This window comes from Pinus tabuliformis, chromosome 7 (assembly GCF_031772625.1).
Source record: "Pinus tabuliformis cultivar Carrire ecotype Pingquan chromosome 7, CPIR1, whole genome shotgun sequence".
Lineage (NCBI taxonomy): Eukaryota > Viridiplantae > Streptophyta > Pinopsida > Pinales > Pinaceae > Pinus > Pinus tabuliformis.
This window is the reverse complement of record NC_142293.1, coordinates 915,562,500-915,574,969: the sequence shown is the minus strand read 5'-3', so window position 1 is coordinate 915,574,969 and position 12,470 is coordinate 915,562,500.

Genomic DNA, 12,470 nt, shown 5'->3' with positions numbered 1-12,470 from the left:
AGCGTATACATTGTAAATCTTAATATTTGAAGTTGCAGATGGATCTGATGGTTATTACAGAGTTCTGTGTCTGCTCTGTGTTCTGGTGACTGTTGTTAACAGGGTTTCAGTGATTCAGAGTTTGATGATTGTTTTGAGCTTCAATGATAGTTATGGGTCCAGTATGAAAATTGGATGAAAAGTGGCCTTACAGATTATGTGTTGTGCTTCAGTGTATCCAGTCTGAAAATTGATGAAACGTGGTACCTGGAGGTGAGAAGATTGTAGGCAAGCACCTACGTACTAGTATCTAAGCTAGTACAAAAGCTAAAGGAGATCTTTGGAGCAATGTAGCAGGTAGCAGCCTGCGTACTAGTAAATGGATCGGCTAGTACAAGAGCAAAGGGGGTTGTAGCTCCCGTACTGGTATAAGACTACACCAGTACAAATATTGTAAAAGGATTTTCTTATTAAGAAGAAGATTGAGATGACTTGCAGCAGGTGGTTTTCACCCACATTGGGTTTCCACCTTATATCTTTGTGTTCATGTGTGTTGCTCTTGTGTAATGTTCTGTTCTGTTATTCTGCACCTGTTTACTGTTAATATGCTTAATAATGATCTGATGCATTTACTGAAGATTAAGCTAACTGAATTATAAGATCTCTGGATATACGCGAGTTTCATTAGACACAGTAGCGTGTACACGCGGGTTCACTTAATTGAAGTAGCGTATATGTTTCTGAGTATGAAATTGAAAAGTTTGATTGATCTGATAATACTGATTCACCCCCCCCTCTCAGTATTATTTCCAACAATTGGTATCAGAGCAGGTCCTTTGATAGAAGCTTGATCGCTTGAAGGAGATCCGTGGAACAATGGGAAAGAAGCTTAAGAAGAAAGCTCATAAGAAGAAGAAGACATCTCAGAAGGACTATGACAGTGGGAGAATCGATTGGGGATTAGGTATAAGAGGCTCTTCAGATTCAGAATCAGATTCAGAATCATTATCAGGTATGAATGTGTTATCCTCTGATGTTCCTGCTATATTTCCTTGTGAAAGTGATGGAAGTGATAGTGAAACTACTGAACATGCTTTTATGGGTGAGCAAGAAAAGTATCAAATAGAGGCATTATTTAGAAGGCTTACAGACAAAGTTAAAGATCAACAAGATCTATTGAACAAAAGGGAATGTGCTTTCAAAGAAGAAGTTACCGAACTAAAGGCCCAACTAGTAGAAGGAAACAAGGTAAGAAAGCTACTCAAGGACAAGGAAGACCAATGTCAAAAATTGCAGCATGAAGTGACATCATTAGGAAAAGAAGTCAACGAAAGAAGCACAACCATCAAGAAACTCAAAGATAGATCCAGCTACTATGAAAATCTTGAAGCTACAATCCTCGCACTAAAAGGAGATCTTGAAGAATCCAAGAAGCAGAATGAAGATCTACACCAAGCAATTGAAAAACAAGACAACGAAGTCATCAGCTTAAAATCACAGTTGGAATGTGCCTTCAGAGTTCGTCAAATGCAACAGGATCTGAATGAAAAGCAAGAAAAGGAGATACTCAATCTAAGGCAACAAATGGAAGAAGGAAGAAAAGTTGAAGAAGACATGAAGAGGCAATGTCTAGAAAAGGAAGAACAACTTCAGGTTGAGGTAAATATCTTGAAAGGTAAATTAGAAGAAAAGGATAAACTGTTGAGATTTCAAGATAGTACTAAAGCCTTGGATGATATTCTTAGTAGCCAAAGGTCTCCTGCTATCAAGACTGGTCTTGGTTTTCATGAATCTGTTGAAGGTGAATCTAGCTCACAAGGTGAGGCAAGGAACTCTAAAGAGAAAACTAAAATGATCAACAAAGAGATGAAAGGTCAACCCCATCAACAATCAAAGAAAAGGACTCCTCAAAGAAAATCTTTTACTCCTCCTATGAATAATATTGAATGTTATGTATGTCATAATCTTGGACATGTTGCAGCTAGATGTAGAAGAAGAAGATTTCAAGACTATTATGCGGACAGGTCATCTCAATCAAGGTACTTTAATGGATATTGCTTTGCTTGCAATATGTATGGTCACAAAGCTGCTGATTGCTACAGGAGAAATATGAAACATGTAAGATGTTATGCATGTAACAAGCTTGGACATATAGCAAAGGAATGCAGGAACAAAGGATGGACATCACATCAAAAGGAGAAAACCTCATCACACTTGAAGATATGGAGGAAGAAGGAAGTACAGTCAGCACAATGTACTGAGACACAGCACAGCATAGACATATCAGACTCAGGGGGAGCTGAAAGTGTAAACCTTCAGTGTCCTGAATCTCATACGCAAGTTCCTTAAAGGGAAGTCGCGTATATACGCGAGTTAGACACTGCAAAGTCGCGTATATGTCAGTCTGAGGAAAAGCAGTGGGGACAGGCTCAGAAAAGGGATCTGATATGATTCAGTCCATTTGGTTAATAGCTTCAGTCTGCTGAGGATGTGTGGAAATGTTTTGTTACTTGTATGATGTCTAGAAGTGTTTTAATCCTAACTTGAGGATGATGATGTTTTGATGCTTATACATGATCAGATCTAACAGATGGCACTGATTGAGGGGGAGCATATGCCTTTAGTAATTCATTGTTGGCATTATGGTTAATAATCCTTGGTGATGATTCTTATATGGCTAAATGATATATCTTGCTATGATGTGTTTGTGAGTTGTCTATGATAAACTCTCATATGATTCTTGAAGTTACATAGAAGATGTTCAGATCAGATTTATGGTTGATTCTTTGATGATGCATGTATGGTGCTTACATGGTGATCTTCATAAGAACAAGGAGAAGTACAAAGCTTGAATACACATCTTCCTCACTTGATGATGAGTCACTTATATACTGCTGTTGTCATATGCATAAAGATCATACAGGCACTCATGTGGATAAGGATTGTTGCTGATGATGATATCAAGAAGTTTTGTCAAATGAGCTTGAGCTCAAGATACATAATGCTGATACATGGATGACTACTCAAAGTTGCTTTATTGGAGACATGGTGATGAGTTCTTATCTATATGATGATAGGTTTATACTTACATATGTTAATTGATGCAGATGTTCCCAAGTAATGATACTTGGATCATGTAGAGCTTGATGAAATGGCTATGGTGGTTTCACACATGATACAATGTGAATGACTCTGAATTCTGTTCAAAGGGATGAATTGATGCAGACATACCTTATTATAGGTTGATGACCTATTCTCTACAGGACATTTACAGGTTGCTGATATGGAAATTTGTGTACGCGTGTTGTTTAAAGGATATCCGTGTGCATACGCAGTTTTACAAGGATATAGTCGCGTATATGGTGTACGCGTGTTGCGTAAGGGATATCTGCGTATATACGCCTGTTTATGTGTATACAGACGCGTATATGGAGATTTGAAGGAAATCAGCAGGGACAGATGTTGGTTGCAGAAAGTCTGATATGGGTCTGACAGAGATCATCTGGCACAGGTTCAGGAGGAGCAGATAATCTTCCAATGATGCATTGTTGGCATTATCTTAAAAGCTTTTGGTTCTAGTTCACATTTGTTGTTGGTTTCAAGTGGAACAAAGGCGAAAGGAGAACAGAAGGATCTCTTGGTTGCTGATCTGAATGGTGATTATCAGATGCTGCTGGTGACTTTCATAAGTCTTGGTCTAGTTCTTACGTCTCTATGTCATATATCTCTTTTGTGGTATCTCTTTCATGGTGTCAAGGTCATGTAACGGCCTATTTTGGTTTCCCCACTATGCCTGGGATGATTGATGCAATATGTTTGGTTGTCATATGTAAATTTTTGATGTATCCCCACTTGGTTGGGTGGATGAGTCAATTTTTGCATATCCTCACTTAGTTGAGAGATGGATGTATGTATGAGTCTTTGGTGATAGGAAGGTCTTTTATGATGTATAGAGTCATGTTCTTCTTGAAGAACATCTTTTGCAGATCTTGCCTACAGTCAGGAAGAGCATGAACAGCACACTTCAGCAGTACAGAGACTTGGCATGTACTCAGGGGGAGCATGGACAGATTGGTACACCTTGGCATATACAAAGGGGGAGATTATTCAGAGATTTCAGCAGGTACTCAGGGGGAGTATGGACAGTGGAATGATTCAGCAAAGGAAGAGAATATCTTGGTCCACCCTTTGCCCTTGATGTCAAAGGGGGAGAGTGATTTGGTGTTGTTGCCATCAAGTCCAAAGGGGGAGATTGTTGGCATTATGATGCATGTGTTGTACTTGATGGCAACCCTCTCATAGAAGAATATCTCACTTATGTATAACTGGATGAATCTTCAGAAGAGATATCAGATGTGACTGATGGAGGACAGCTCAAAGGAATCAGATGATAGTTCTAAGTGTAACAAGTTAGCTTTGCCATCGAGTATCTTCAGAAGAGATATCAGATGTGACTGATGGAGGACAGCTCAAAGGAATCAGATGATAGTTCTAAGCGTGACAAGTTAGCTTTGCCATCAAGTCCAAAGGGGGAGATTGTTGGCATTATGAGATAAGTGTTGTCCTTGATGGCAAACCACACTGATGAGAAATCATAGTGCAGAAGGACAGCAGCAAGGAATTGATGATCAGACTATAAGAAGAAGAGAAAGTTCATACACGCAGGTTCGTTAAGCCCAAGTCGCGTGTACACGCAGGTTGGCTTCATTAAAAGCGCGTGTATGTGGAAAACTCATTTTGGTCCATGGCGGTTAGTCCTTGGAAGTTGTGCCTATGGTTTTGGACCTTGGTGTCTCGACGGACGTGTTGATCCCTAGTTTTAAAGTTGATGGTATTGGATTTCTATGGTTGTGGCCCTTGGTATTGAACAAGGCCTAAGGCTATATAAGGAGAAGGAAATCATTAGGCAAGTGCATCTGAAATGACTTGAATATCTGATGAAGCATTAGATCCAGTATGCAGGGTTATGGGTTGATGATGCATTGCTTGATCTGAGCTAAGGAGAGATCTCACCGGTTGATGGAGAACTAGATCTAAGGAGAGATCGGGATCAAATGGTTTGAAATGAACTATCTTTATGATGCTTATTCTAGATCTACATACTGACGCATGTATAGTTCTATAAGTGTTATGAGTATGACTGATGTCTGGTACAGCTGCAAGTTGATAGAAATTATTTTTAGATCTGTACGCGGGTTGGCTTTGATAAAAGCGCGTATACACGCGGGTTTGATTCATCGAAGTAGCGTATACATTGTAAATCTTAATATTTGAAGTTGCAGATGGATCTGATGGTTATTACAGAGTTCTGTGTCTGCTCTGTGTTCTGGTGACTGTTGTTAACAGGGTTTCAGTGATTCAGAGTTTGATGATTGTTTTGAGCTTCAATGATAGTTATGGGTCCAGTATGAAAATTGGATGAAAAGTGGCCTTACAGATTATGTGTTGTGCTTCAGTGTATCCAGTCTGAAAATTGATGAAACGCGGTACCTGGAGGTGAGAAGATTGTAGGCAAGCACCTACGTACTAGTATCTAAGCTAGTACAAAAGCTAAAGGAGATCTTTGGAGCAATGTAGCAGGTAGCAGCCTGCGTACTAGTAAATGGATCGGCTAGTACAAGAGCAAAGGGGGTTGTAGCTCCCGTACTGGTATAAGACTACACCAGTACAAATATTGTAAAAGGATTTTCTTATTAAGAAGAAGATTGAGATGACTTGCAGCAGGTGGTTTTCACCCACATTGGGTTTCCACCTTATATCTTTGTGTTCATGTGTGTTGCTCTTGTGTAATGTTCTGTTCTGTTATTCTGCACCTGTTTACTGTTAATATGCTTAATAATGATCTGATGCATTTACTGAAGATTAAGCTAACTGAATTATAAGATCTCTGGATATACGCGAGTTTCATTAGACACAGTAGCGTGTACACGCGGGTTCACTTAATTGAAGTAGCGTATATGTTTCTGAGTATGAAATTGAAAAGTTTGATTGATCTGATAATACTGATTCACCCCCCCCTCTCAGTATTATTTCCAACAATTGGTATCAGAGCAGGTCCTTTGATAGAAGCTTGATCGCTTGAAGGAGATCCGTGGAACAATGGGAAAGAAGCTTAAGAAGAAAGCTCATAAGAAGAAGAAGACATCTCAGAAGGACTATGACAGTGGGAGAATCGATTGGGGATTAGGTATAAGAGGCTCTTCAGATTCAGAATCAGATTCAGAATCATTATCAGGTATGAATGTGTTATCCTCTGATGTTCCTGCTATATTTCCTTGTGAAAGTGATGGAAGTGATAGTGAAACTACTGAACATGCTTTTATGGGTGAGCAAGAAAAGTATCAAATAGAGGCATTATTTAGAAGGCTTACAGACAAAGTTAAAGATCAACAAGATCTATTGAACAAAAGGGAATGTGCTTTCAAAGAAGAAGTTACCGAACTAAAGGCCCAACTAGTAGAAGGAAACAAGGTAAGAAAGCTACTCAAGGACAAGGAAGACCAATGTCAAAAATTGCAGCATGAAGTGACATCATTAGGAAAAGAAGTCAACGAAAGAAGCACAACCATCAAGAAACTCAAAGATAGATCCAGCTACTATGAAAATCTTGAAGCTACAATCCTCGCACTAAAAGGAGATCTTGAAGAATCCAAGAAGCAGAATGAAGATCTACACCAAGCAATTGAAAAACAAGACAACGAAGTCATCAGCTTAAAATCACAGTTGGAATGTGCCTTCAGAGTTCGTCAAATGCAACAGGATCTGAATGAAAAGCAAGAAAAGGAGATACTCAATCTAAGGCAACAAATGGAAGAAGGAAGAAAAGTTGAAGAAGACATGAAGAGGCAATGTCTAGAAAAGGAAGAACAACTTCAGGTTGAGGTAAATATCTTGAAAGGTAAATTAGAAGAAAAGGATAAACTGTTGAGATTTCAAGATAGTACTAAAGCCTTGGATGATATTCTTAGTAGCCAAAGGTCTCCTGCTATCAAGACTGGTCTTGGTTTTCATGAATCTGTTGAAGGTGAATCTAGCTCACAAGGTGAGGCAAGGAACTCTAAAGAGAAAACTAAAATGATCAACAAAGAGATGAAAGGTCAACCCCATCAACAATCAAAGAAAAGGACTCCTCAAAGAAAATCTTTTACTCCTCCTATGAATAATATTGAATGTTATGTATGTCATAATCTTGGACATGTTGCAGCTAGATGTAGAAGAAGAAGATTTCAAGACTATTATGCGGACAGGTCATCTCAATCAAGGTACTTTAATGGATATTGCTTTGCTTGCAATATGTATGGTCACAAAGCTGCTGATTGCTACAGAAGAAATATGAAACATGTAAGATGTTATGCATGTAACAAGCTTGGACATATAGCAAAGGAATGCAGGAACAAAGGATGGACATCACATCAAAAGGAGAAAACCTCATCACACTTGAAGATATGGAGGAAGAAGGAAGTACAGTCAGCACAATGTACTGAGACACAGCACAGCATAGACATATCAGACTCAGGGGGAGCTGAAAGTGTAAACCTTCAGTGTCCTGAATCTCATACGCAAGTTCCTTAAAGGGAAGTCGCGTATATACGCGAGTTAGACACTGCAAAGTCGCGTATATGTCAGTCTGAGGAAAAGCAGTGGGGACAGGCTCAAAAAGGGATCTGATATGATTCAGTCCATTTGGTTAATAGCTTCAGTCTGCTGAGGATGTGTGGAAATGTTTTGTTACTTGTATGATGTCTAGAAGTGTTTTAATCCTAACTTGAGGATGATGATGTTTTGATGCTTATACATGATCAGATCTAACAGATGGCACTGATTGAGGGGGAGCATATGCCTTTAGTAATTCATTGTTGGCATTATGGTTAATAATCCTTGGTGATGATTCTTATATGGCTAAATGATATATCTTGCTATGATGTGTTTGTGAGTTGTCTATGATAAACTCTCATATGATTCTTGAAGTTACATAGAAGATGTTCAGATCAGATTTATGGTTGATTCTTTGATGATGCATGTATGGTGCTTACATGGTGATCTTCATAAGAACAAGGAGAAGTACAAAGCTTGAATACACATCTTCCTCACTTGATGATGAGTCACTTATATACTGCTGTTGTCATATGCATAAAGATCATACAGGCACTCATGTGGATAAGGATTGTTGCTGATGATGATATCAAGAAGTTTTGTCAAATGAGCTTGAGCTCAAGATACATAATGCTGATACATGGATGACTACTCAAAGTTGCTTTATTGGAGACATGGTGATGAGTTCTTATCTATATGATGATAGGTTTATACTTACATATGTTAATTGATGCAGATGTTCCCAAGTAATGATACTTGGATCATGTAGAGCTTGATGAAATGGCTATGGTGGTTTCACACATGATACAATGTGAATGACTCTGAATTCTGTTCAAAGGGATGAATTGATGCAGACATACCTTATTATAGGTTGATGACCTATTCTCTACAGGACATTTACAGGTTGCTGATATGGAAATTTGTGTACGCGTGTTGTTTAAAGGATATCCGTGTGCATACGCAGTTTTACAAGGATATAGTCGCGTATATGGTGTACGCGTGTTGCGTAAGGGATATCTGCGTATATACGCCTGTTTATGTGTATACAGACGCGTATATGGAGATTTGAAGGAAATCAGCAGGGACAGATGTTGGTTGCAGAAAGTCTGATATGGGTCTGACAGAGATCATCTGGCACAGGTTCAGGAGGAGCAGATAATCTTCCAATGATGCATTGTTGGCATTATCTTAAAAGCTTTTGGTTCTAGTTCACATTTGTTGTTGGTTTCAAGTGGAACAAAGGCGAAAGGAGAACAGAAGGATCTCTTGGTTGCTGATCTGAATGGTGATTATCAGATGCTGCTGGTGACTTTCATAAGTCTTGGTCTAGTTCTTACGTCTCTATGTCATATATCTCTTTTGTGGTATCTCTTTCATGGTGTCAAGGTCATGTAACGGCCTATTTTGGTTTCCCCACTATGCCTGGGATGATTGATGCAATATGTTTGGTTGTCATATGTAAATTTTTGATGTATCCCCACTTGGTTGGGTGGATGAGTCAATTTTTGCATATCCTCACTTAGTTGAGAGATGGATGTATGTATGAGTCTTTGGTGATAGGAAGGTCTTTTATGATGTATAGAGTCATGTTCTTCTTGAAGAACATCTTTTGCAGATCTTGCCTACAGTCAGGAAGAGCATGAACAGCACACTTCAGCAGTACAGAGACTTGGCATGTACTCAGGGGGAGCATGGACAGATTGGTACACCTTGGCATATACAAAGGGGGAGATTATTCAGAGATTTCAGCAGGTACTCAGGGGGAGTATGGACAGTGGAATGATTCAGCAAAGGAAGAGAATATCTTGGTCCACCCTTTGCCCTTGATGTCAAAGGGGGAGAGTGATTTGGTGTTGTTGCCATCAAGTCCAAAGGGGGAGATTGTTGGCATTATGATGCATGTGTTGTACTTGATGGCAACCCTCTCATAGAAGAATATCTCACTTATGTATAACTGGATGAATCTTCAGAAGAGATATCAGATGTGACTGATGGAGGACAGCTCAAAGGAATCAGATGATAGTTCTAAGTGTAACAAGTTAGCTTTGCCATCGAGTATCTTCAGAAGAGATATCAGATGTGACTGATGGAGGACAGCTCAAAGGAATCAGATGATAGTTCTAAGCGTGACAAGTTAGCTTTGCCATCAAGTCCAAAGGGGGAGATTGTTGGCATTATGAGATAAGTGTTGTCCTTGATGGCAAACCACACTGATGAGAAATCATAGTGCAGAAGGACAGCAGCAAGGAATTGATGATCAGACTATAAGAAGAAGAGAAAGTTCATACACGCAGGTTCGTTAAGCCCAAGTCGCGTGTACACGCAGGTTGGCTTCATTAAAAGCGCGTGTATGTGGAAAACTCATTTTGGTCCATGGCGGTTAGTCCTTGGAAGTTGTGCCTATGGTTTTGGACCTTGGTGTCTCGACGGACGTGTTGATCCCTAGTTTTAAAGTTGATGGTATTGGATTTCTATGGTTGTGGCCCTTGGTATTGAACAAGGCCTAAGGCTATATAAGGAGAAGGAAATCATTAGGCAAGTGCATCTGAAATGACTTGAATATCTGATGAAGCATTAGATCCAGTATGCAGGGTTATGGGTTGATGATGCATTGCTTGATCTGAGCTAAGGAGAGATCTCACCGGTTGATGGAGAACTAGATCTAAGGAGAGATCGGGATCAAATGGTTTGAAATGAACTATCTTTATGATGCTTATTCTAGATCTACATACTGACGCATGTATAGTTCTATAAGTGTTATGAGTATGACTGATGTCTGGTACAGCTGCAAGTTGATAGAAATTATTTTTAGATCTGTACGCGGGTTGGCTTTGATAAAAGCGCGTATACACGCGGGTTTGATTCATCGAAGTAGCGTATACATTGTAAATCTTAATATTTGAAGTTGCAGATGGATCTGATGGTTATTACAGAGTTCTGTGTCTGCTCTGTGTTCTGGTGACTGTTGTTAACAGGGTTTCAGTGATTCAGAGTTTGATGATTGTTTTGAGCTTCAATGATAGTTATGGGTCCAGTATGAAAATTGGATGAAAAGTGGCCTTACAGATTATGTGTTGTGCTTCAGTGTATCCAGTCTGAAAATTGATGAAACGTGGTACCTGGAGGTGAGAAGATTGTAGGCAAGCACCTACGTACTAGTATCTAAGCTAGTACAAAAGCTAAAGGAGATCTTTGGAGCATTGTAGCAGGTAGCAGCCTGCGTACTAGTAAATGGATCGGCTAGTACAAGAGCAAAGGGGGTTGTAGCTCCCGTACTGGTATAAGACTACACCAGTACAAATATTGTAAAAGGATTTTCTTATTAAGAAGAAGATTGAGATGACTTGCAGCAGGTGGTTTTCACCCACATTGGGTTTCCACCTTATATCTTTGTGTTCATGTGTGTTGCTCTTGTGTAATGTTCTGTTCTGTTATTCTGCACCTGTTTACTGTTAATATGCTTAATAATGATCTGATGCATTTACTGAAGATTAAGCTAACTGAATTATAAGATCTCTGGATATACGCGAGTTTCATTAGACACAGTAGCGTGTACACGCGGGTTCACTTAATTGAAGTAGCGTATATGTTTCTGAGTATGAAATTGAAAAGTTTGATTGATCTGATAATACTGATTCACCCCCCCCCTCTCAGTATTATTTCCAACACCTTTAAAATACAAAACAAGCAGAAAGCAGAAGTTGAAGCTTTGGCCATCTTTTGTCCAAAATGTAGGAAGAAAAATGCTCTAATGGAATGCCCCTTGGATGCAAAAGTTTTAGAAACATGTATGATTTGTTCAGAAAGCCATGAGACCAAGGATTGTCCTTCAATTCCTGGGCTCAAAGCTGTCTTTCAAGAAGATCCAAATTCAATTGAGTCTCTCTGCTTTGTTTCAAGGAGACCTTGGCAGGGGCAACAAAATCAAGGGTTTAACAACCCCATGAAATTTCAACCCCCACCAAATTGGAATCCTTGGCAACAACCTTGGTCCCAACCTCAAATTCCATTTCAATCATGGGTACAAGGTATGCAAAATCCTTATGGGAGATTTGCTCAATTTTATAAATATCCTCCATCTTTTCAAAAGCAACAAGCTCCATAACTTGCAAATCAAAATCCACAACTTTCATTGCCATTTCCACAACAACAACAACAAACTTCTCAAAAAAATCCAAATTCTCAACTCTTGCTTCCATTCCAACAGAAGAAAAATCAACTACCATCCCAGCCATTGCCAAATCCCAATAATAAAAATCCTCAAAATGCTTACATGGTAGAAGGACAACAATTTCCTACCTATATGATTGTTCCTGTCAATGATGTACAACTCAGATCTGGTAGAGTTTTAGAAAAGCCATCTATAGATGCTCAAAAGCAAAGTATTTCTGAGGAAGATTCTCTTGAAGCCAATAAAGGTTCTGAAGCATCTCTTCAAAACCCAAGCACTCAAAAAGAAAAAGAAAAAGAGTCAACCCCCACAACTCCTATAGTTGAGCAACCTGCATCATCATCCACACCTCCTTTTCCTGAAAGATTACAAATTGACAAAGGAGTGGAAAAAAAAATCTTGTTGCCTGACTATGATTTCCTAGATGAATTAAAGAATGTCTGTATCAAGATTCCCTTGCTACAAGCCATTAGAGAAATTCCTATTCTAGAAAAAACAATAAAGGAGTTAAGTCTCAAAAGACCAGGAATGAAACCAAGAGATAAAAGAAGAATCCACCTGGTAGGAAAAATTGCAGATATCATGATGGGAAAAAATTACCATGCAGAAGTATGTAGATCCGGTAGTCCAATTGTCAAGAAACATATCAATGGGGTAGGAATTCCAAATAATCTGATTGATTTAGGGGTTGCTATCAACATTATGAGAAGACAGACTATGGAACAGC